This window comes from Trachypithecus francoisi, unplaced genomic scaffold (assembly GCF_009764315.1).
Source record: "Trachypithecus francoisi isolate TF-2019V2 unplaced genomic scaffold, Tfra_2.0 Lachesis_group5, whole genome shotgun sequence".
NCBI lineage: Eukaryota > Metazoa > Chordata > Mammalia > Primates > Cercopithecidae > Trachypithecus > Trachypithecus francoisi.
Window position 1 is genome coordinate 146,091,448 of NW_022681470.1, and position 21,682 is coordinate 146,113,129.

At 52.8% G+C, this 21,682-nt stretch overlaps 1 protein-coding gene and 1 pseudogene across 1 annotated transcript in view; one reads left to right on the forward strand and one right to left on the reverse strand.

Moving 5' to 3' along the window:
* The window catches only part of TJP3 (tight junction protein 3), a 51,947-nt gene extending 34,930 nt beyond the window's left edge, over window positions 1-17,017 (reverse strand). Inside the window, exon 1 of the mRNA XM_033200189.1 lies at window positions 16,798-17,017. The gene's annotated coding sequence lies outside the window, so the exon portion shown is untranslated. The remainder of the gene's footprint in view (window positions 1-16,797) is intronic.
* LOC117076551 lies at window positions 241-756 on the forward strand (annotated as a pseudogene).
* Window positions 17,018-21,682: the final 4,665 nt, after the last annotated feature.

Here is a 21,682-nt window from a genome sequence, read left to right on the forward strand (position 1 = left end):
AAACCCCGCCTCTACTAAAAAAAATACAAACATTAGCCGGGCGCGGTGGCAGGCGCCTGTAGTCCCAGCTACTCGGGAGGCTGAGGCAGGAGAATGGCGTGGACCCGGGAGGCGGAGCTTGCAGTGAGTGGAGATTGCTCCACAGCACTCCAGCCTGGATGACAGAGTGAGACTCCGTCTCAAAATAAATAAATAAATAAAATAAAATAAATAAACAAAAAGGAGTGTGTAGTTCTCTTCACTTTTGCAGCCATCACTGAAGCGGGAGCAACCAAAATGAAGTTCGATCCCTTTGTGACTTCCCAGCGAAGCAAGAATCGCAAAAGGCATTTCAATGCACCTTCCCACATTCGCAGGAAGATTCTGTCTTCCCCTCTTTCCAAAGAGCTGAGACACGAGTACCAACTGCGATCCATGCCCACTCGAAAGGGTGATGAAGTTCAGGTTGTGCGAGGACACTATAAAGGTCAGCAAATTGGCAAAGTAGTCCAGGTTTACAGGAAGAAATATGTTATCTACATTGAACGGGTGAAGCAGGAAAAGGCTAACGGCACAGCTGTCCACGTAGGCATTGACACCCCCCCAAAGTGGTTATCACTAGGTTAAAACTGGACAAAGGCGGCAAGAAGATCCTTGAACGGAAAGCCAAATCTCGCCAGGTACGAAAGGAAAAGGGCAAATGCAAGGAAGAAACAATGGAGAAGATGCAGGAATCAAGTAATCTTATAGACAAGCTTTGATTAAAACTTGAGCCTGTCAAGGCCGGGCGCAGTGGCTCACACCCGTAATCCCAGCACTTTGGGAGGCCAAAGTGGGCAGATCACGAGGTCAGGAGATCGAGACTATGCTGGCTAACAATGTGAAACCCCGTCTCTATGAAAATACAAAAAATTAACTGGGCATGGTGACGGGAGCCTGTAGTCCCAGCTACTTGGGAGGCTGAGGCAGGAGAATGGCGTGAACCTGGGAGACAGGGCTTGCAGTGAGCGGAGATGGCGCCACTGCACTCCAGCCTGGCGACAGAGCAAGACTCTGTCTCCAAAAAAAAAAAAAAAAAATTGAAATGAAAATAATAAATACTGTAATCCCAGCACTTTAGGAGGCCGAGGCGGGCGGATCACGAGGTTAGGAGATCGAGACTATTTTGGCTAACATGGTGAAACCTCATCTCCACTAAAAATACACAAAATTAACTGGGGATGGTGGCGGGCACCTGTAGTCTCAGCTACTCAGGAGGCTGAGGCAGGAGAATGGCGTGAACCCGGAGGTGGAGCTTGCAGTGAGCCGAGATCGAGATCACGCCACTGAACTCCAGCCTGGGTGACAGAGCGAGACTCTGTCTCAAAAAAATAAATAAATGAATAAATAAAAGGGCCCTAGAATAGGATATAAATGTGATATCTGCCCCATCCCAGTGTTGTGTCCTCCTGCAAACCACTCTGTGCCTCATTTTCCCCATCTGTAAATGGTAATAATACCACCTGACTCTAAGCATTATGTGAGTAAATGCACACAATATTCTTAGAAAGCTCCCACTAAGTGTTGGCTTTTATTTTTATCAGGGAATCCCACACACATACTTCATTTTATTTTATTTTTGAGACAGTGTTTCGCTCTGTTGCCCAGGCTAGAGTGCAGTGGTGTGATCTCGGCTCACTGCAACCTCTGCCTCCCAGGGTCAAGTGGTTCTCCTGCCTCAGTCTCCCGAGTAGCTGGGATTACAGGCACCCGCCACCACGGCCGGCAAATGTTTGTATTTTCAGTAGAGACGGGGTTTCCCCATGTTGGCCAGGCTGGTCTGGATCTTCGCCCACCTGGGCCTCCCAAAGTGTTAGGATTACGGGCATGAGCCACCGCTCCCAGCCACACACACATATTTTATAGATGAAGGTTCAGAAAGGGTCCCAGTCTCAGTGAAGGTTGCAAGCATGGGTTCCTGGAGACCCAGAATCTTTCCAAGACCCCATGCTGAGCCAATGTAGAAACACCATTAACCAAAACTAAGGCTTGCTGAACACCTACTGTGTATACAGGCAGCTCAGCCCTTCCCTGTGTGACATCCGGCCACCAGCAGGTGGCGCAAAAAAAAAAAAGATTTTAGATGAATAAGGTCCAGCAATTTTTTTTTTTAAATTTTTTTTTGAGAGGGAGTCTTGCTCTGTCGCCCAGGCTGGAGTGCTCTGGCATGATCTCGGCTCACTGCAAGCTCCACCTCCTGGGTTCAAATGATTCTCCCGCCTCAGCCTCCCAAGTAGCTGGAATTACAGGCACCCGCCACCACATCCGGCTAATTTTTTGTATTTTTAGTAGAGACGGGGTTTCACCGTGTCAGCCAGGATGGTCTCGATCTCCTGACCTCGTGATCCGCCCGCCTTGGCCTCCCAAAGTGCTGGGATTACAGGCGTGAGCCACCGCGCCCGGCCTCGGCCTGGTTTTGAACACCCAAATGTCTCAAGACATTACCAAGTTTCCCCCTCTGGTAAGAGGCACCAGGTTGGAGTTCGAGATGCAGGGGCAAACAGAGCTGCAGCCAAATCCCACAGGTCAGCTCACCATCTGGCCTCAGTTTTCTCAGCTGCAAAGTGGGCACACGAATGTCGGGTGTCACTGTGGCTGAAGCCAGGCATATGCCAGTAAACATGGACCAGGAGCCCCATTCGTTGCTAGGAGTTTAACCCGCTTATTTACTTATTTATTTTTGAGACAGCGTCTAGCTCTGTCACCCAGGCTGGAGTGCAAGGGCAAGATCATGGCTCACTGCAACCTCAACTTCCTGGGCTCAAGTGATCCTCCCACTTCAGCCTCCTGAGTAGGTGAGCCTAGAGGTGCCTGCCACCACACCCAGCTCATATATATATACACACACGTGTATATATATATATATATATACACACACGTGTATATATATATATATACGTGTGTGTGTATGTGTATATATATATATGTAAATATATATATATGTGTGTATATATATATATATATTTTTTGAGACAGAGTCTCACTCTGTCGCCCGGGCTGGAGTGCAGTGGCCGGATCTCAGCTCACTGCAAGCTCTGCCTCCTGGGTTTACGTCATTCTCCTGCCTCAGCCTCCCAGTAGCTGGGACTACAGGCACCCGCCACCTTGCCTGGCTAGTTTTTTGTATTTTTTAGTAGAGACGGGGTTTCACCATGTTAGCCAGGATGGTCTCGATCTCCTGACCTCGTGATCCGCCTGTCTCGGCCTCCCAAAGTGCTGGGATTACAGGCTTGAGCCACCTTGCCTGGCTTTTTTTTTTTTTTTTGAAATAGAGTCTCGGCCGGGCGCGGTGGCTCAAGCCTGTAATCCCAGCACTTTGGGAGGCCGAGACGGGCGGATCACGATGTCAGGAGATCGAGACCATCCTGGCTAACACGGTGAAACCCCGTCTCTACTAAAAAAATACAAAAATCTAGCCGGGCGAGGTGGCGGGCGCCTGTAGTCCCAGCTACTCCGGAGGCTGAGACGAGAGAATGGCGTAAACCCGGGAGGCGGAGCTTGCAGTGAGCTGAGATCCGGCCACTGCACTCCAGCCCGGGCGACAGAGCGAGACTCCGTCTCAAAAAAAAAAAAAAAAAAAGAAACAGAGTCTCACCCTGTAACCCAGGTTGGAGACAGTGCCATGATCTCGACTCACTGCAACCTCTGCCTCCCAGGTTCAAGCAATTCTCCTGACCCGGTCTTCTGAGTACCTGGGAGTACTGGCGGGTGCCACCACGCCCAGGTAACTTTTATATTTTTAGTAGAGACAGAGTTTCACCATGTTGGCCAGGCTGGTCTCAAACTCCTGACCTCAAGTGATTCGGCCACCTTGGCCATCCAAAGTGCTGGGATTACAGGCTTAAGCCACTGTGCCCAGCCATAGCTAACATATATATATATATGTTGAAACATAGTCTTGCTCTGTCACCCAGGCTGGAGTGCAATGGCGCGATCTCAGCTCACTGCAACCTCCGCCTCCTGAGGTCAAGTGATTCTCCTGCCTCAGCCTCCTGAGTAGTTGGGATTACAGGTGCCCGTCACCACACCTGGCTAATTTTTTGTATTTTTGTAGAGATGGGTTTTGCCATGTGGGTCAGGCTGGCCTCGAACTCCTGACTCAAGTGATCCTCCTGCCTTGGCCTTCCAATGTGCTGGGATTATAGGTGTTAGCCACTGCACCCTGCCTCAGATATTTTAAAAATTTGCTGTGGATGTGGAGATGGGGTCTCACTGTCATCCAGGAATGATCGTGCAAGGGTGTGACCATGACTCACTGCAGCCTCCACCTCCTGGGCTCAAGCAATCCTCCCACCTCAGCTTCCCAAGTAGCTGGGAGTACAGGCAAGTGCCATCAAGCCTGGATAATTAAAAAAAAAAAAAAAAAAGGCCAGGCGCGATGGCTCACGCCTACAATCCCAGCACATAGGGAGGCCGAGGTGGGTGGATCACAAGGTCAGGAGTTTGAGACCATCCTGGTCAACACAGTGAAACTCCGTCTCTGATAAAAGTACAAAAATTAGCCGGGTGTGGTGGCAGGCACCTTTAGTCCCAGTTACTCGGGACCCTGAGGCAGGAGAATGGCGTGAACCCGGGAGGCAGAGCTTGCAGTGAGGCGAGATTGCACCTGGGCAACAGGGCAAGACTCCGTCTCAAAAAAAAAAAAAAAAAAAAAAAAAACAAGCCGAGCACGGTGACTCACACCTGTAGTAATTCCAGCACTTTGAGAGGCCAAGATGGGTACATCACTTGAGATCAATAGTTCAAGACCAGCCTGGCCAACAGGGCAAAACCCCGTCTATACTAAAAATACAGAAATTAGCTGGGCATGGTGACAGGCACCTGTAATCCCAGCTACTCGGGAGGCTGAGGCAGGAGAATCACTTGAACTCGGGAGGCAGAGGTCACAGTGATCCGAGATCGCACCACTGCACTCCAGCCTGGGCAACAGAGCAAGACTCTATCTCAAAAATAAAACAATAAAAAAATTTTAAAAACCTGGAAGGTGCTCCAGGCACGGGTGGGTGGAGGCCAGGGGATGCCGCTCAGCACCCTGCATTGCCCGGGACGGCCCCATCCCAGAGAACATCAATAGCCAACGCAGAGAAATTCCACTGTCAACCCCTCAAAGAGAGGAAGCTGGATAACCGCACCAGGACACATTGTCTTCCTCCAATGCCCTGCTAAGAACACTCAGTGGCTCCCTAGTACCATCCTCCGAACCTGGGTTGAAATCCAAGGCTTTGGAGATGGCCATAGCCTTGGGCCCCTTATTCCCACCACCCCTGACCTTCAGATCACCTTAATGAATTAAAAACCTGCTTTTCTAATGGTGCCTCACGAAGTAAAAATAACAATAGCAAAACGAAAAGGAAAAAAAAGAGAGAAAATCTGCTTTTCAGCAGAGTCTACTTCATTTATGCCTTCATTCTTTTGTCCATTCAGTCACTTGCTCAACAAAACTGTTGCAAGCCAAGTATACAACACATGATTGGGAACCAACGTCCAGGGCCAGTGTGGCCTGAGCAGGGTGAGGGACAGGAGGACACAGGGAAGGTGGGGTCCTGGAGGTCTCCTTGCGATGACCCAGCTCAACCCCTTCTGAGTGCCTGTGCGGAAACTGAGGTTCAGAGATAACAGGGGCTGGGCAGGCCGGGCGCGGTGGCTCAAGCCTGTAATCCCAGCACTTTGGGAGGCCGAGACGGGCGGATCACGAGGTCAGGAGATTGAGACCATCCTGGCTAACACGGTGAAACCCCGTCTCTACTAAAAAATACAAAAAAAACTAGCCAGACGACGTGGCGGCGCCTGTAGTCCCAGCTACCCGGGAGGCTGAGGCAGGAGAATGGCGTGAACCCGGGAGGCGGAGCTTGCAGTGAGCTGAGATCCGGCCACTGCACTCCAGCCTGGGTGACAGAGCGAGACTCCGTCTCAAAAAAAAAAAAAAAAAAAAAAAAAAAAACAAAAAAAAAAACAGGGGCTGGGCTGAGGTCCCCCAGTGAAGCAGGGCCAGGCTGGTCTCGAACTCCTGACCTTGTGATCCGCCCGCTTCGGCCTCCCAACGTGCTGGGATTACAGGTGTGAGCCCCCGCGCCCGGCCTAATTGTACTTTTTAGTTTCACATGCGATTATTCAATTATTGTCTGTCTCCCCTAAAGGCTGTGGGGCTTCCACTGTGCCTGTCAATCAGTCCTCCTGCAGCCCCATCACTGTGTATGCAGTAGGCGCTCAATAAATACTAAAAGAACGGCTGGGTGCGGTGGCTCACACCCATAATCCCAGCACTTTGGGAGGCCGAGGCAGGTGGATCACAAGGTCAGGAGTTTGAGACCAGTCTGGCCAAGATGATGAAACGCCGTCTCTACTAAAAATACAAAAATTAGGGCCGGGCGCAGTGGCTCACGCCTGTAATCCCAGCACTTTGGGAGGCCGAGGCGGGCGGATCACAAGGTCAGGAGATTGCGACCATGGTGAAACCCCGTCTCTACTAAAAATACAAAAAATTAGCCGGGTGCGGTGGCGGGCGCCTGTAGTCCCAGCTACTCGGGAGGCTGAGGCAGGAGAATGGCGTGAACCCGGGAGGCGGAGCTTGTAGTGAGCCGAGATCGCGCCACTGCACTCCAGCCTGGGTGACAGAGCGAGACTCCGACTCAAAAAAAATAAAAAATACAAATACAAATACAAATACAAAAATTAGCCAGGCGTGGAGGCTGGTGCCTGTAGTCTCAGCTACTCGGGAGGCTGAGGCAGAAGAATCACTTGAACCCGGGAGGCAGAGGTTGCAGTGAGCCAAGATTGCACCACTGCACTCCAGCCTGGGCAACAGAGTGAGACTCCGCCTCAACAACAACAACAAAAAGTACAATCTAGGCTCTGACAGCATCCAGCAGTCCCACCTACTCAGGAGGCTGAAACGGGAGGATTGCTTGGGCCCAGGAAGTCGAGGCTGCAGTGAGCTATGATTGCGCCACTGCACTCCAGGGAGGGAAGGAGTGGTACAGGGAGACTTTACCCAGGCTGAGGGCTCAGGGAGGGCTTCCCTCAGGAGGTGGTGCTGGAGAGGAGGACTGAGCTTTAAGACAAGTGACCAGCCAGGTGCAGTGCCTCATGCCTGTAATCTCAGTACTTGGGGAGCCTGAGGCAGGAGGATCACTTGAACCCAGGGGTTCAAGACCAGCCTGGGTAATGTAGCAAGACTCTATCTCTAAAAAAAATAATAATAACAAAATTAGCTAGACATCAGCCACTTGGGAGGCTGAGGCAGAAGAATCACTTGAACCCAGGAGGCAAAGGTTGCAGTGAGCCGAGATTGCACCACTGTACTCCAGCCTGGGTGATAGAACAAGATATGTCTCAAAAAAAAAAAAAAAAGTTGGGCATACAGGTGGCCTATGCCTCCTGAGTGTTAGGTACTCAGGAGGCTGAGGTGGGAGGATCACTTGAGCCCGGGAGGTTGAGGCTGCAGTGAGCTGTGATTGCACCACTGTACTCCAGGCAAAAAAGAAAAAAGAGTTGGGGGAGTGGCCGAGGTGAGGGGAATCCAGGCAGGGAATAGTTAGATCTGCAGGAGGCGAGCAAGGAGCTATGGCAGACGTCAGGGGGATGGTGTTCCCGAGCACAGCCCATGAAAAGGTCCTGGGGCAGCGCCATGCCTGGCACATTGAAGGAACAGTGAGAGTGAGGAGGCCTGTGTGGCTGGGACAGAGTGAGGAGGAGAGAGGAAGAAAGGAAGGGCAGGGAGATGAGATGGTGGGGCAGGGCCTTGTGGGCTACAGGGAGAACTTGGGCTTTGACCCCAAGGCAGGTGGGAGCCATGGAGGGCTGTGGGCAGGGGAGAGATGGGCCTTGACTCAGGTGCTCACAGGTGCTCTCTGGTGGCTGCTACAGGAAGGACAGACAGTTGGGGACAAGGGTGGGAGCCGGGGACCAGGGCGGTGGGAACTGAACTGGCCCAGGTGGGTGATACTGGAGCGGGATCAAGTGGGGACGGAGGAGGGTGAAACGTGGGCAGATTCTGAAAACATCTGCTAGCAGAGCCTCTCCCACTGGGGACAGACAGGATGTGGGAGGTGAAGAGAGGCCACTCCCGGGTGTGGGTGCCTGTGCCTCTGGAAGAGGCAGGTGAAGCCACTGTGATGGAATAAGGTGGAAGGGGTGGGAGGGAGATGGGGGAGGCAGTGGATGTGGTCAGGCTGGACAGAGACGCTCCTGGGGAGGTCAGGGGAAGCCAGTGCAGAGGGGGAAGCCCCAGACCCAGTGGAAAGCCAGCAAGGTGTTTATTCTTTTATTTATTTATTTATTTATTTATTTATTTATTTATTTATTTATTTATTTTGAGACAGAGTCTCACTTGGTCGCCAGGCTGGAGTGCAGTGGCGCGATCTCAGCTCACTGCAACCTCCGCCTCCTGGGTTCAAGCGATTCTCCTGCCTCAGCCTCCTGAGTAGCTCGGATTGCAGGCGCCCGCCACCATGCCCGGCTAATTTTTGTATTTTTAGTATAGACAGGGTTTCACCATGTTGGCCAGAACGGTCTCGATCTGCTGACCTCGTGATCCGCCCGCCTCATCCTCCCAAAGTGTTGGGATTACAGGTGTAAGCCACCGCGCTATGATGAGCCACTGCACCCAGCCTATTCTTTTTTTTCTTATTTCTGCTGAGCATTCTATTCTGTTCTATTCTGTTCTGTTCTGTTCCGTTCCGTTCCATTCCGTTCCATTCCATTCCATTCTTTTGTTTTGTTTTGTTTTCTGTTTTTTTCGAGATGGAATTTCCCTCTCCTTACCCAGGCTGGAGTGCAATGGTGTGATCTCCAGTCACTATAAGCTCTGCCTCCCGAGTTCAAGCGATTCTCCACCCTCAGTCTCCCAGGTAGCTGGAATTACAGGCGCCCGCCACTGTGCCCAGCTAATTTTTGTATTTTTAGTAGAGACTGGGTTTCACCATGTTGGCCAGGATGGTCTCAAACTCCTGACCTCAGGTGATCCGCCCACCTCAGCCTCCTAAAGTGCTGGGATTACAGGCCTGAGCCACCGTGCCCGGCCTCCATTCTATTCTTTTATCTGAGACAGGGTAGCTCTCTGTTGACCCCCCTGGTCTTGAACCCCTGGGCTCAAGTGATCCTCTTGCCTCAGCCCTCTCAAGTGCTGGGAGTGCAGCGGCACGATTATGACTTGCTGCAGCCTTGACCTCCTGGCTCAAACAATCCTCCCACCTTAGCCTCCTGAGTAGGTAGGATTTGGGATTACAGGTATAAGCCACCACGGCCAGCTAATTTTCGTGTTTTTCATGGAGACGGTGACTTTGGAGTTTCACTTTGTTGCCCAGGCTGGTCTCAAACTCCTGGTCTCAAGAAATATTCCTGCCTTGGCCTCCCAAAGTGCTGGGATTACAGTCGTGAGCCACTGCGCATAGCCTATTTCTTAATTAACATTTTTTTTTTGAAATAATTTTAGGCCAGGCTCAATGGCTCATGCCCGTAATCCCAGCAATTTGGAGGCCAAGGCGGGCAGATCACCTGAGACCAGCCTGGCCAACATGGTGAAATCCTGTCTCTACTAAAAATACAAAAATTAGCCAGGTGTGGTGGAAGGTGCCTGTAGTCCCAGCTATTCGGGAGGCTGAGGCAGGAGAATCGCTTGAACCCGGGAGGCAGAGGTGAGCTGAGATTGCGTCACTGCACTCCAGCCTGGGCAATAAGATTGAGACTCTGTCTCGGCCGGGCGCGGTGGCTCACGCCTGTAATCCCAGTACTTTGGCAGGCTGAGGTGGGCGGATCATAAGGTCAGGAGATCAAGACCATCCTGGCTAACACAGTGAAACCCCGTCTCTACCAAAAAATACAAAAAATTGGCGGGTCGCGATGGCTCAAGCCTGTAATCCCAGCACTTTGGGAGGCCGAGACGGGCGGATCACGAGGTCAGGAGATCAAGACCATCCTGGCTAACACGGTGAAACCCCGTCTCTACTAAAAAATACAAAAAACTAACCGGGCGAGGTGGCGGGCGCCTGTAGTCCCAGCTACTCGGGAGGCTGAGGCAGGAGAATGGCGTAAACCTGGGAGGCGGAGCTTGCAGTGAGCTGAGATCCGGCCACTGCACTCCAGCCTGGGCGACAGAGCAAGACTCCGTCTCAAAAAAAAAAAAAAAAAAAATACAAAAAATTAGCCAGGTATAGTGGCAGGGGCCTGTAGTCCCAGCTACTCAGGAGGCTGAAGCAGGAGAATGGCGTGAACCCGGGAGGAGGAGCTTGCAGTGATCTGAGATCGCGCCACTGCACTCCAGCCTGGGCGAAAAAGCGAGACTTCTTAAAAAAAAGAAAAAAGAAAAAAAAGAGTGAGATTCTGTCTCAAAAATAGTAGTAACAGGCCAGTCTCAGTGGCTCACGCCTGTAATCCCAGCACTTTAGGAGGCTGAGGTGGGCGGATCACGAGGTCAGGAGATCAAGACTATCCTGGCTAACACGGTGAAACTCTGTCTCTATTAAAAATACAAAAAATTAGCTGGGCATGGTGGCTGGTGCCTGTAATCCCAGCTACTCGGGAAGCTGAGGCAGGAGAATCGCTTGAACCCAGGAGGCAGAGGTTGCAGTGAGCCGAGATCGCACCACTGTACTCCAGGGCCTGCGTGACAGAGCGAGACTCCGTCTCAAAAAAAGAAAAAAAAAAAATTGATAATAATATGGCTGGGCGCGGTGGCTCAAGCCTGTAATCCCAGCACTCTGGGAGGCCGAGACGGGCAGATCACGAGGTCAGGAGATCGAGACCATCCTGGCTAACACGGTGAAACCCCGTCTCTACTAAAAAATACAAAAAACTAGCTGGGCGAGGTGGCGGGCGCCTGTAGTCCCAGCTACTGGGGAGGCTGAGGCAGGAGAATGGCGTGAACCTGGGAGGCAGGCTTGCAGTGAGCTGAGACCCAGCCACTGCACTCCAGCCTGGGCGGCAGGGCAAGACTCTGTCTCGAAAAAACAAACAAACAAACAAACAAACAAAAATTGATAATAATAATAAAAGGCTGGGCGAGGTGGCGGGCACCTGTAATCCCAGCTACTTGGGAGGCTGAGGCAGGAGAATCGCTTGAACCCGGGAGGCGGAGGTTGCAGTGAGCCGAGATCGCACCACTGTACTCCAGGGCCTGCGTGACAGAGCGAGACTCCGTCTCAAAAAAAGAAAAAAAAAAAATTGATAATAATATGGCTGGGCGCGGTGGCTCAAGCCTGTAATCCCAGCACTCTGGGAGGCCGAGACGGGCAGATCACGAGGTTAGGAGATCGAGACCATCCTGGCTAACACGGTGAAACCCCGTCTCTACTAAAAAATACAAAAAACTAGCTGGGCGAGGTGGCGGGCGCCTGTAGTCCCAGCTACTGGGGAGGCTGAGGCAGGAGAATGGCGTGAACCTGGGAGGCAGGCTTGCAGTGAGCTGAGACCCAGCCACTGCACTCCAGCCTGGGCGGCAGGGCAAGACTCCGTCTCGAAAAAACAAACAAACAAACAAACAAACAAAAATTGATAATAATAATAAAAGGCTGGGCGAGGTGGCGGGCACCTGTAATCCCAGCTACTTGGGAGGCTGAGGCAGGAGAATCGCTTGAACCCGGAGGCGGAGGTTGCAGTGAGCCGAGATCGCACCACTGTACTCCAGGGCCTGCGTGACAGAGCGAGACTCCGTCTCAAAAAAAGAAAAAAAAAAAATTGATAATAATATGGCTGGGCGCGGTGGCTCAAGCCTGTAATCCCAGCACTCTGGGAGGCCGAGACGGGCAGATCACGAGGTCAGGAGATCGAGACCATCCTGGCTAACACGGTGAAACCCCGTCTCTACTAAAAAATACAAAAAACTAGCCGGGCGAGGTGGCGGGCGCCTGTAGTCCCAGCTACTGGGGAGGCTGAGGCAGGAGAATGGCGTGAACCTGGGAGGCAGGCTTGCAGTGAGCTGAGACCCAGCCACTGCACTCCAGCCTGGGCGGCAGGGCAAGACTCCGTCTCGAAAAAACAAACAAACAAACAAACAAAAATTGATAATAATAATAAAAGGCTGGGCGAGGTGGCGGGCACCTGTAATCCCAGCTACTTGGGAGGCTGAGGCAGGAGAATGGCTTAAACCCGGGAGGCGGAGGTTACAGTGAGCCGAGATCGTGCCACTGCACTCCAGAGCCTGGGTGACAGAGCGAGACTCTGTCTCAAAAAATAATAATAATAATAATAATAATAATTTTAAAGTTACAGACAAATAAATATGCAGAGAATTCCTTTATACACCTAACTGCTTTCCACAAACATTAACATCTTGCGTTATTACCGGGTACCTATGTCACAGCCAAGAAGTCAACATCGGTACAACCCTGTTCACTGAACACACTTTATTCACGTCTCTCCGCAGGCCCTTTGCTGCCCCAGGGCCCCATCCAGGATCCTACCTGTCATTTGGCTGTCATGTCTCAGACACGGCTGGGTTGTGACTGATTCTGTCTTTCCTGTTCTGTGACTTGTTAGTCTGTGCTGGGCAGGTCTTTTGCAGAATGTCTCTCAATGTGGGGACATTGGGGACCAGCCACTTCCCTCATGACTAGACTGGGGTGATGGGTTTTGGGGGACCTTGGGAGGTTTTAAGGAAGCTGTGTGGAGAGGATGGGGCAGGAGCAGAGACAGAGAGCAAAGACGGAGGGCAGCCAGGTGGGAGGAGACGGGCCGGTCTGTTGCCAAGAGTCGAATGACCTTTGAGGAAGGACGAATTCTAGGTGTGGCTGGCTCAGCCCTAATGCACAGGAGGGCTGAAGAATGTCTCAGGGTTTGGTGTCCTTGGGAGGCTGGAGGACCTCATGGGGGGCACTTTGAAGTCGGAGGGGAGTGTGGAACCTCCTAGAAGCTTGCAGTATGGAATGCAGCTCAGGGGGTTCAACGGGGGACTTTTTTTCTTTTTTTTGAGACAGTCTTGCTCTGTTACCTAGGCTGGAGTGCAGTGGTGCAATCATAGCTCACTGCAGCCTCCACTTTCCTGGGCTCAAGTGATCCTCCCACCCCAGCCTCCTGGGTAGCTGGGACCACAGGTGCACGCCATCCCGCCCAGCAGATTTTTGTATATTTTGTAGAGACAGGACCTCACTATGTTGCCCGGGCCTGTCTTGAACTGCTGGGCTCATGTGATCCTCCCAGCTCGGCCTCCCAAAATGTTGAGATTCCAGGAGGCAGCCACCAAGCCATGCCAAAGATGCCATTTCCCCCAAAAGAGAGGATGGCTGAGCTCTAGAAGGAGGTTCCACAGTAGAGAGAGAAGAGCAGAGCCCGTGTGAATTCCAGCCCCTGCCTCAGTTTCCTCATCTGTAAAATGGGGATCCCGATTTTGACCCTGAGCAGTATTTCGGGGAAGGCTCAAAGCATCCACCACTAAGGATCCCCTGGGCTGCCTCTCCAAGCTTCTAACTCCACTCGGGCCCCCCATAGGAAAATCAAAGGTGAATTACAGTGTCTCAGGGCTGGAGGGGGCTCCCGGCCCCCTGGAAACCGTCTACACTAAGGTGCTGTCATTCTGGGCACGGAATGACATTTTTGAGATGGAGTCTCACTTTGTCACTGGGGCGGGAGTGCAGCGGTGCAATCTCGGCTCACTGCAACCTCTGCCTCCCGGGTTCAAGCGATCCTCCTGCCTCAGCCTCCAAGTAGCTGGAATTATAGACGCCCGCCAACACACCCGGCTAATTTTTGTATTTTTAGTAGAAATGGGGTTTCACCATGTTGGCCAGGCTGGTCTCAAACTCCTGACCTCAGGTGATCTGCCCGCCTCGGCCTCCCAAAGTGCTGGGATGACAGACGTGAGCCACTGCATCTGGCCTCATTTTGTACTTGTATGAGAGTTATGATTTTACTATTTTGGGAAAAAATATCCTTTAATATCATAAAGCCAAAAGTCTTCAGGCCAGCATTTAAAGCTCTCTCTTTATTTTGGCTGAACGCGGTGGCTCACGACTATAATCCCAGCATTTTGGGAGGCCGAGGCAGGCGAATCACCTGAGATCAGGAGTTTGAGACCGAGGGAGCTTCCTGGTGAGCCAAGTGTCCGATTTTTGCATCTCAAATCTCTTTCTCCAGCACCAAGTGGGTGCCCCAAGGCTGAGGAGGTGTGGATGATCGCATGGTGGGGGACAGAGCAGCCCAGCATTTGGGGTCTCCTTGTGGCTGTGTGGCTGCAGAGCTCCCAGGGAGCAGGCTTGTTCGAGACCAAGGGAGCTTCCTGGCCAATATGGGGAAACCCTGTCTCTACTAAAACTACAAAAATTAGCCGGCCTGGTGGCAGGTGCTTATAATCCCAGCTACTTGGGAGGCTGAGGCAGGAGAATCACTTGAACCCAGGAGGTGGAGGTTGCAGCGAGCGGAGATCATGCCACTGCACTCCAGCCTGAGCAATAGAGTGAGACTCCGTCTCAAAAAAGTAAAATAAAATAAATTACAAAGCACCTCTCACGCATGTTATCATCTGTGCTGCCACTGGCTCAATGATTGTGTTTCTTGTTCCATCTCTGTCTTTCCCCACCTAAACATACGCCCCAGGAGAGCAGGAAGCCTGGTCTGCCTTGCTCGCTGCTGAATCTCCAAGACCTGGTGACCCCACACTCGCACATACAGTAAGTGCTCCATAAATGCCCGTTCCCTCCCTGCGCGACCCCTCCCCCCAGCCTAAGCTTCCGCTAGCCTCAACCCATTCCAAAGGGTGTCAGGCTCCACCCTGAGCAAACACAGCTCCCCTGGCACCCGGCCAACCTTAAAGAGGAAGAACAAACACCCATAATCCCCTCCCTGGACTTTCCCCGGGACTCAGGGCCACCAGGAAGCACCAAGCCAGGAGGCAGGCCTTTGTCGAGATGCTGAGCCTGAGGCATCCGCTGGGGGCAGGGCTGGCCTCCAGAGCACCGGCCTCCCCACCGTCCCCGCCCGCAAACCAGCTCCCCATCCTCTGCGTCTTGACTCTTGCCTGCCCGACATTTCTACTTGGCTGTGCAGCCCGGGGTAAGCGGCTGTCCTTCTCTGAGCCAGAGTTCATCCTCTACAAACCACAAAGCTGATGAGACCACAGGACTCCAATTGGGAACAGGACAGCTCATCTTGACCCCAGAATGACCGATAATCTATTACCTGCTCTATTATGTCCGGCACTCAACAACCCTGTGACTTGGTGACTCAATATCCCGCCTTTTTTTGTTTGTTTGTTTTTTGAGACAGAGTCTCACTCTGTTGCCCAGGCTGGAGTGCAGTGACGCGACCTCGGCTCACTGCAACCTCCACCTCCCGGGTTCAAGAGATTCTCCTGCCTCAGCCTCCCGAGTAGCTGGGATCACAAGCGCCCACGACCACACCCGGCTCATTTTTGCATTTTTAGTAGAGACAGGGTTCCACTATATTGGCCGGGCTGGTCTCAAACTCCTGACCGCGTGATCCATTCGCCTTGGCCTCCCAAAGTGCTGGGATGACAGGTGTGAGCCGCCGCGCCTGGCCCTCAATATCTGCATTTTACAGCAGGAAACAGAGGCCCTGAGAGAAGGGAGGAGTGGAAGCCAGATCTACCTGAATCCACAGGTTTGCTCTAAAAACGCAGGCAAGGTGGGCTCCGTGTCGCCCACCCCTACAGACTCCCGAATCTCAAGCAAGCCTGCTCCCTGGGAGCTCTGCAGCCACACAGCCACAAGGAGACCCCAAATGCTGGGCTGCTCTGTCCCCCACCATGCGATCATCCACACCTCCTCAGCCTTGGGGCACCCACTTGGTGCTGGAGAAAGAGATTTGAGATGCAAAAATCGGACACTTGGCTCACCAGGAAGCTCCCTTGGTCCTCCCATTTGGGAGCAATGACCCAGAAAAACACTTTTGCCGCCGACCCCTCCCCTCTCCGACTCTGAGAGCTCCTTCCTCCTTTCTGTCTGCCCAATCCCGCAATCCCGCAGAGATTTTGCTCAGAGGCGTAAAGATTAGCAAAAGAGGGCCGGGCGCGGTGGCTCACGCCTGTAATCCCAGCACTTTGGGAGGCCGAGGCAGGTGGATCACCTGAGGTCAGGAGTTCAAGACCAGACTGGCCAAATGGTGAAACCCCGTCTCTATTAAAAATACAACAATTAGCTGGGCGTGGTGGTGGGCACCTGTAATCCCAGCTACTCGGGAGGCGGAGGCAGAGGTTGCAGTGAGCCAAGATCACACCACTGCACTCCAGCCTGGGCAAAAAGAGAGAAACGCCGTCTCAAAAAAAAAAAAAAAAAAGATTAACAAAAGAAAGCCCACCCCAGCCCCTCCCTGCAAAGCTCCCGGAGGTTCCAGCGGTGAGAACAGGGTGAGGGGTGGGGGGGTGGAGATGCAGTTGTTTGAAAACTTGGGAGCCTTTTAAGAAGTTCCAGGAGGCTCAGGCATGGATGAGGTCGCAGCCTTTCCCACCTGTCACCTCCCAGCCTCAGGCTGCAAGAGGTAAACCCAGGATCTCTCCGGACTGATATCCCCTCCTCTCCTCAGTTTGGGGGATCAGAGACCAACCTGTGCCCCTTCGCCACCTCCCTGCACCACCTAGATAACAATGACCCTTTTAAGTCTCTAGCTCAGTGTCCTGGGCAGGCCGCCAGGTGCAGTAACTGCCGGTCAGATAATCCCTGCGAAACTATGTCAGATGCCCACGCAGGAGTGTCAGTTTCCTGCTTTCCGAGGAGCAGGGGAGACAGCTCACGGCGGGGGAGGTTGGGGGGCAGTCCCAGGACCCTCAGCTGGGGAAGGCCAGCTCAGACAATGCACCCTGGGTGGAAAAGCAGAGTGGGGTGGGGGACTTACCTGTCTAGGAGGCTGGGTGGCCTCTGGGCAGGCGGCAGGTGCCAGGGCCCGGGTGCCCGCCTGGCACGGGTGGTGGGGAGGGAACCCGAGGCTTGTAGCTCTGGCCTCTCCACCTGTTTGACCAACTTTTCCTCTCTTGTGGTGGCAACAGGGAGGCAGGTCCCCTGCCAGTGGAACCAACGACCACAGACACAGGGAGACGGACCAGGGTGAGGGGGCGGGCCAGCAGGCGGGCTGGGTGTGAGCCTCTGTCGCAAGGTGCCCTCACGTGGGAGCAGCTGGCCTTAACCCCTGCTTGTCCAGAGGTGAGCTTGCTCCTGCCTGCTCCCTCACCGCCGAGGCCCTGGCATCAAGCGTCCACACATAGTAGGTGCTTAGGAAACCCTCATGGGCTACATTCAGGCATGAATGGACCGCACCCCCTGAGTCCTCCTCCCTCCTGCTGCTTGCACCTGGAGCTGCCCAGCCTCTGTGTTTGCTGAGCCTCCCACCAGGCACGCCGGCCCATCAGGTTGCGGCTTGGCATACTCCTTTCCCCACCGCAGGTCTGCCTCTCTGCTACGAAGTGACTAAATTCCTACATGGAGAAGCCTCTGCCACTTCCCCGCTGTGTGGCTCTGGGCAAATCAGGGGCTTCTCACCGTCCTCATCTAAAAAACAAGGAAGGGTCAGGTGTGGTGGCTCGCACCTATAATCCCAGGACTTTGGGAGGCCGAGGTGGGAGGATCACTTGAGCCCAGGAATTTGAGACCAGCCTGGGTAACACGGTGAAACCCATCTCTAGAAAAATGTTTATATATCTTTTGTTTGTTGTTTGTTTTGAGACGGAGTCTCCCTCTATCACCCAGGTGGAAGTGCAGTGGTGCGATCTCAGCTCACTGCAACCTCCACCTCCTGAGTTCAAGTGATTCTCCTGCCTCAGCCTCCCGAGTAGCTGGGACTACAGGCGCCCGCCACCTCGCCCGGCTAGTTTTTGTATTTTTTAGTAGAGACGGGGTTTCACCGTGTTAGCCAGGATGGTCTCGATCTCCTGACCTCGTGATCCACCCATCTCGGACTCTCAAAGTGCTGGGATTACAGGCTTGAGCCACCACGCCCGGACAAGAAAACTTCTTAAAAAATTAGCCAGATGTAGTGGCGCACACCTGTGGTCCCAGCTACTCAGGAGGCTAAGGCGGGAGGAACCTGGGAGGTTGAGGCTGCAGAGAGGTATAATTGTGCCACTGCACTCCACCCTGGGTAACAGAGCAAGATCTTATCTAAAATAAAATAAAATAATACAGGAAAGGTTGGGCATGATGGCTCACACCTACAATCTCAGGGCTTTGGGGGCCAAGGTGGCAGGATCACTTGAGGCCAGGAATTCGAGACTAGTCTGGGCAACATGGTAAGACCTGCGCCCATCTTTACCAGTACATTAAAATTAAAACAATTAAGTCTGGGCGCAGTGGCTCACGCCTGTAATCCCAGCATTTTAGGAGGCTGAGGCGGTCGGATCACCTGAGGTCAGGAGTTCGAGACCAGCCTGGCCAACATGGGGAAACCCCGTCTGTACTAAAAATAGAAAAATTAGCCAGGCATGGTGGTGGGCGCCTGTAGTGCCAGCTACTTGGGATGTTGAGGCAGGAGAATTGCTGGAGCCCAGGAAGCAGAGGTTGCAGTGAGCCGAGATTGCACCCCAGCACTCCAGCCTGGGGAACAGAGCAAGATCCTGGCTCAAAAATAAATAAATAGGCCAGGCGCAGTGGCTCAAGCCTGTAATCCCAGCACTTTGGGAGGCCGAGACAGAAGAATCACGAGGTCAGGAGATCGAGACCATCCTGGCTAACACGGTGAAACCCCGTCTCTACTAAAAATACAAAAAAAAAAACCTAGCAGGGTGAGGTGGCGGGCGCCTGTAGTCCCAGCTACTCCGGAGGCTGAGGCAGGAGAATGGCGTAAAACCCGGGAGGTGGAGCTTGCAGTGAGCTGAGATCCGGCCACTGCACTCCAGCCCAGGCGACAGAGCAAGACTCCGTCTCAAAAAAAAAAAAAATTAATAAATAAATAAATTAGAATGACACCTTACAGAGGTCATGGATTTTGTCGTGCTCATCCCTGGCGTGTCCTATGGCCTAGCACAGTGCCTGGTACACAGTAGGTGCTCAATATATGTTTTTGGTGTAAATGGACTACGGTCCCTCCAGCCTGCAGTACCTGCTGCTGACAGCAGTAGCCACTATGGCCACCAGGAGGCGCCAGAAACCACGCAACCGGCCCCTGCCCGGCAGCCTCGGTTTTCCACCCTGCGTTATGGGAACAGTGGAGCAGGGGTGTGGGGGATGTGGGGAAGGCACAGAAGCCTGGTGGCTCTCCCCGACCCCAGCCCCTCCTCGCTGTCCCTTGCCTCTCCCCTCCTGCCACCCCATCCCGGCCCTAGTTTTTGTTGTTGTTGTTGTTTTAAGTTTTTTGTTTGTTTGTTTTTGTTTTTTGAGACAGTCTGTCCCCCGGTCTGGAGTGCAGTGGTGCTGGGATTACAGGCATAACCACCGCGCCTAGCCTTTTTTTTCAAAGTTTTTATCTTGCATTAAAGTTACACTGGGTGCAGTGGTTCTCCCAGGATTTTGGGAGGCCAAGGCAGGCGGAACACCTGAGGTCAGGAGTTCAAGACCAGCCTGGTCAACACAGTGAAACCCCATCTCCACTAAAAATACAAAAATTAGCCGCGTGGTGGTGTGCGTCTGTAATCTCAGCTACTAGGGAGGTTGAGGCAGGAGAATCGCTTGAACCCGTGAGGCGGAGGTTGCAGTGAGCTGAGATCCCACCACACTGCACTCCAGCCTGGGCGACAGAGCGAGACTCCTTCTCAATAATAATAATAATAATAATAAAGTTATACAGTGTGCTTTTTTTTTTTTTAACGGAGTCTCGCACTGTTGCCCAGGCTGGAGTGCAGTGGTGCGATCTCGTCTTGCTGCAAGCTCTACCTCCCGGTTCACGCCATTCTCCTGCCTCAGCCTCCCAAGTAGCTGGGACTACAGGCACCCGCCACCACATCTGGCTAATTTTTTGTGTTTTTTTAGTAGAGACGGGGTTTCACCATGTTAACCAGGATGATCTCAATCTCTTGACCTCGTGATCCACCCACCTTGGCCTCCCAAAGTGCTGGGATTACAGGCGTGAGCCACCGTGCCCGGCCTACAGTGTGCATTTTTAAGAGTTGAGTCATCTAGATTTGTTCAGAAAATTATAGGTGTGATGTCGCCTCCCTGCAATTTCCCCCACAAGAGGCTGCTTTGTTGTTGTTGTTGTTGTTATTTTGAGATGTAGTCTTGCTCTGTCACCCAGACTGGCAGTGGCGCAATCTCGGCTCACTGCAACCTCCGCCTCCCAGGTTCAAGCGATTCTCCTGCCTCAACCTCCCGAGTAGTTGGGGATTACAGGCGCCCACCAACACGCCCAGCTAATTTTTGTATTTTTAGTAGAGACGGGGGTTTCACCATGTTGGCCATGCTGGTTCCTGACCTCAGGTGATCTGCCCTCCTCAGTCTCCCAAAGTGCTGGGATTACAGGCGTGACCCACCGTGCCCGGCCAAAAGGCTGCTTTTAACTGCTTGTTTTTTTTTTTTTTTTTTTTTTTGAGGCGTGTCTCGCTCTGTCGCCCGGACTGGAGTGCAGTGGCCGGATCTCAGCTCACTGCAAGCTCCGCCTCCCCGGTTCACGCCATTCTCCTGCCTCAGCCTCCCGAGCAGCTGGGACTACAGGCGCCCGCCACCTCGCCCAGCTAGTTTTTTGTATTTTTAGTAGAGATGGGGTTTCACCGTGTTAGCCAGGATGGTCTCGATCTCCTGACCTCGTGATCCGCCCGTCTCGGCCTCCCAAAGTGCTGGGATTACAGGCTTGAGCCACCGCGCCCGGCCAACTGCTTGTTTTAATGTTGACTTCCGCATCTCTAAGTTATGACTCTTCGGCCAGTTTTAGTATTTTTTTTGAAAAATATATTTCCTCTTCATTATCCTCATCAATGATCTAACCTCCAGCCCTTCCTCCACTTTACCTGGCATCCAAATTGCTTGGAAGGGGGAAGTCATGAACACCCAGATTGTGCCCCCCACCACCATCCCGCCCAGTTTCTGGTGTGCCAAGTCTGTGTTGGGGCCTGGAAACCTGCATTTCTTTTCTTTTCTTTGTTTTGAGACGGAGTCTCGCTCTGTCACTCAGACTAGAGTGCAATGAGGCTATCTCGGCTCACTGCAACCTCTGCCTCCTGGGTTCAAGCGATTCTCCTGCCTCAGCCTCCCAAGTAGTTGGGACTACAACCGCCCACCACCACACCCAGCCAATTTTTGTATGTTTAGTAGAGATGGGGTTTCCATGTTGGCCAGGCTGGTCTTGAACTCCTGACCTCAAGTGATTCACCCACCTCGGCCTCCCAAAGTGCTGGGATGACAGGCATGAATCACCGCGCCCGGCCCCTTCCCCCAAACTTTATCTGGCATCTGAATTGTCTGGAAGTGGGGAGTCATGAACACCCAGATTGTGCCCCCCGCCAACTCTGCTCAGTTTCTGGTGTGTGAAGTCTGAGTGGGGGCCTGGGAACCTGCATTTCTTTCCCTTTTCATTGTTTGTTTTGAGACCGGGGTTTGCTCTGTTGCCTAGGCTGGACTGTAGTGGTGTGATCATAGCTCACTGCAGCTTCGAACTTCTGGGCTCAAGTGATCCTCCCACCTCAGCCTCCCAAGTAGCTGGGATTACAGGCACGCGCCACCACGCCCGACTAATTTTTGTATTTTTAGTAGAAACAGGGCTTCTCCATGACGGTCAGGCTGGTCTCGAACTCCTGGCCTCAGGCAATCCGCCTGCTTTGGCCTCCCACAGTGCTGGGATGACAGGCATGAGCCACTGC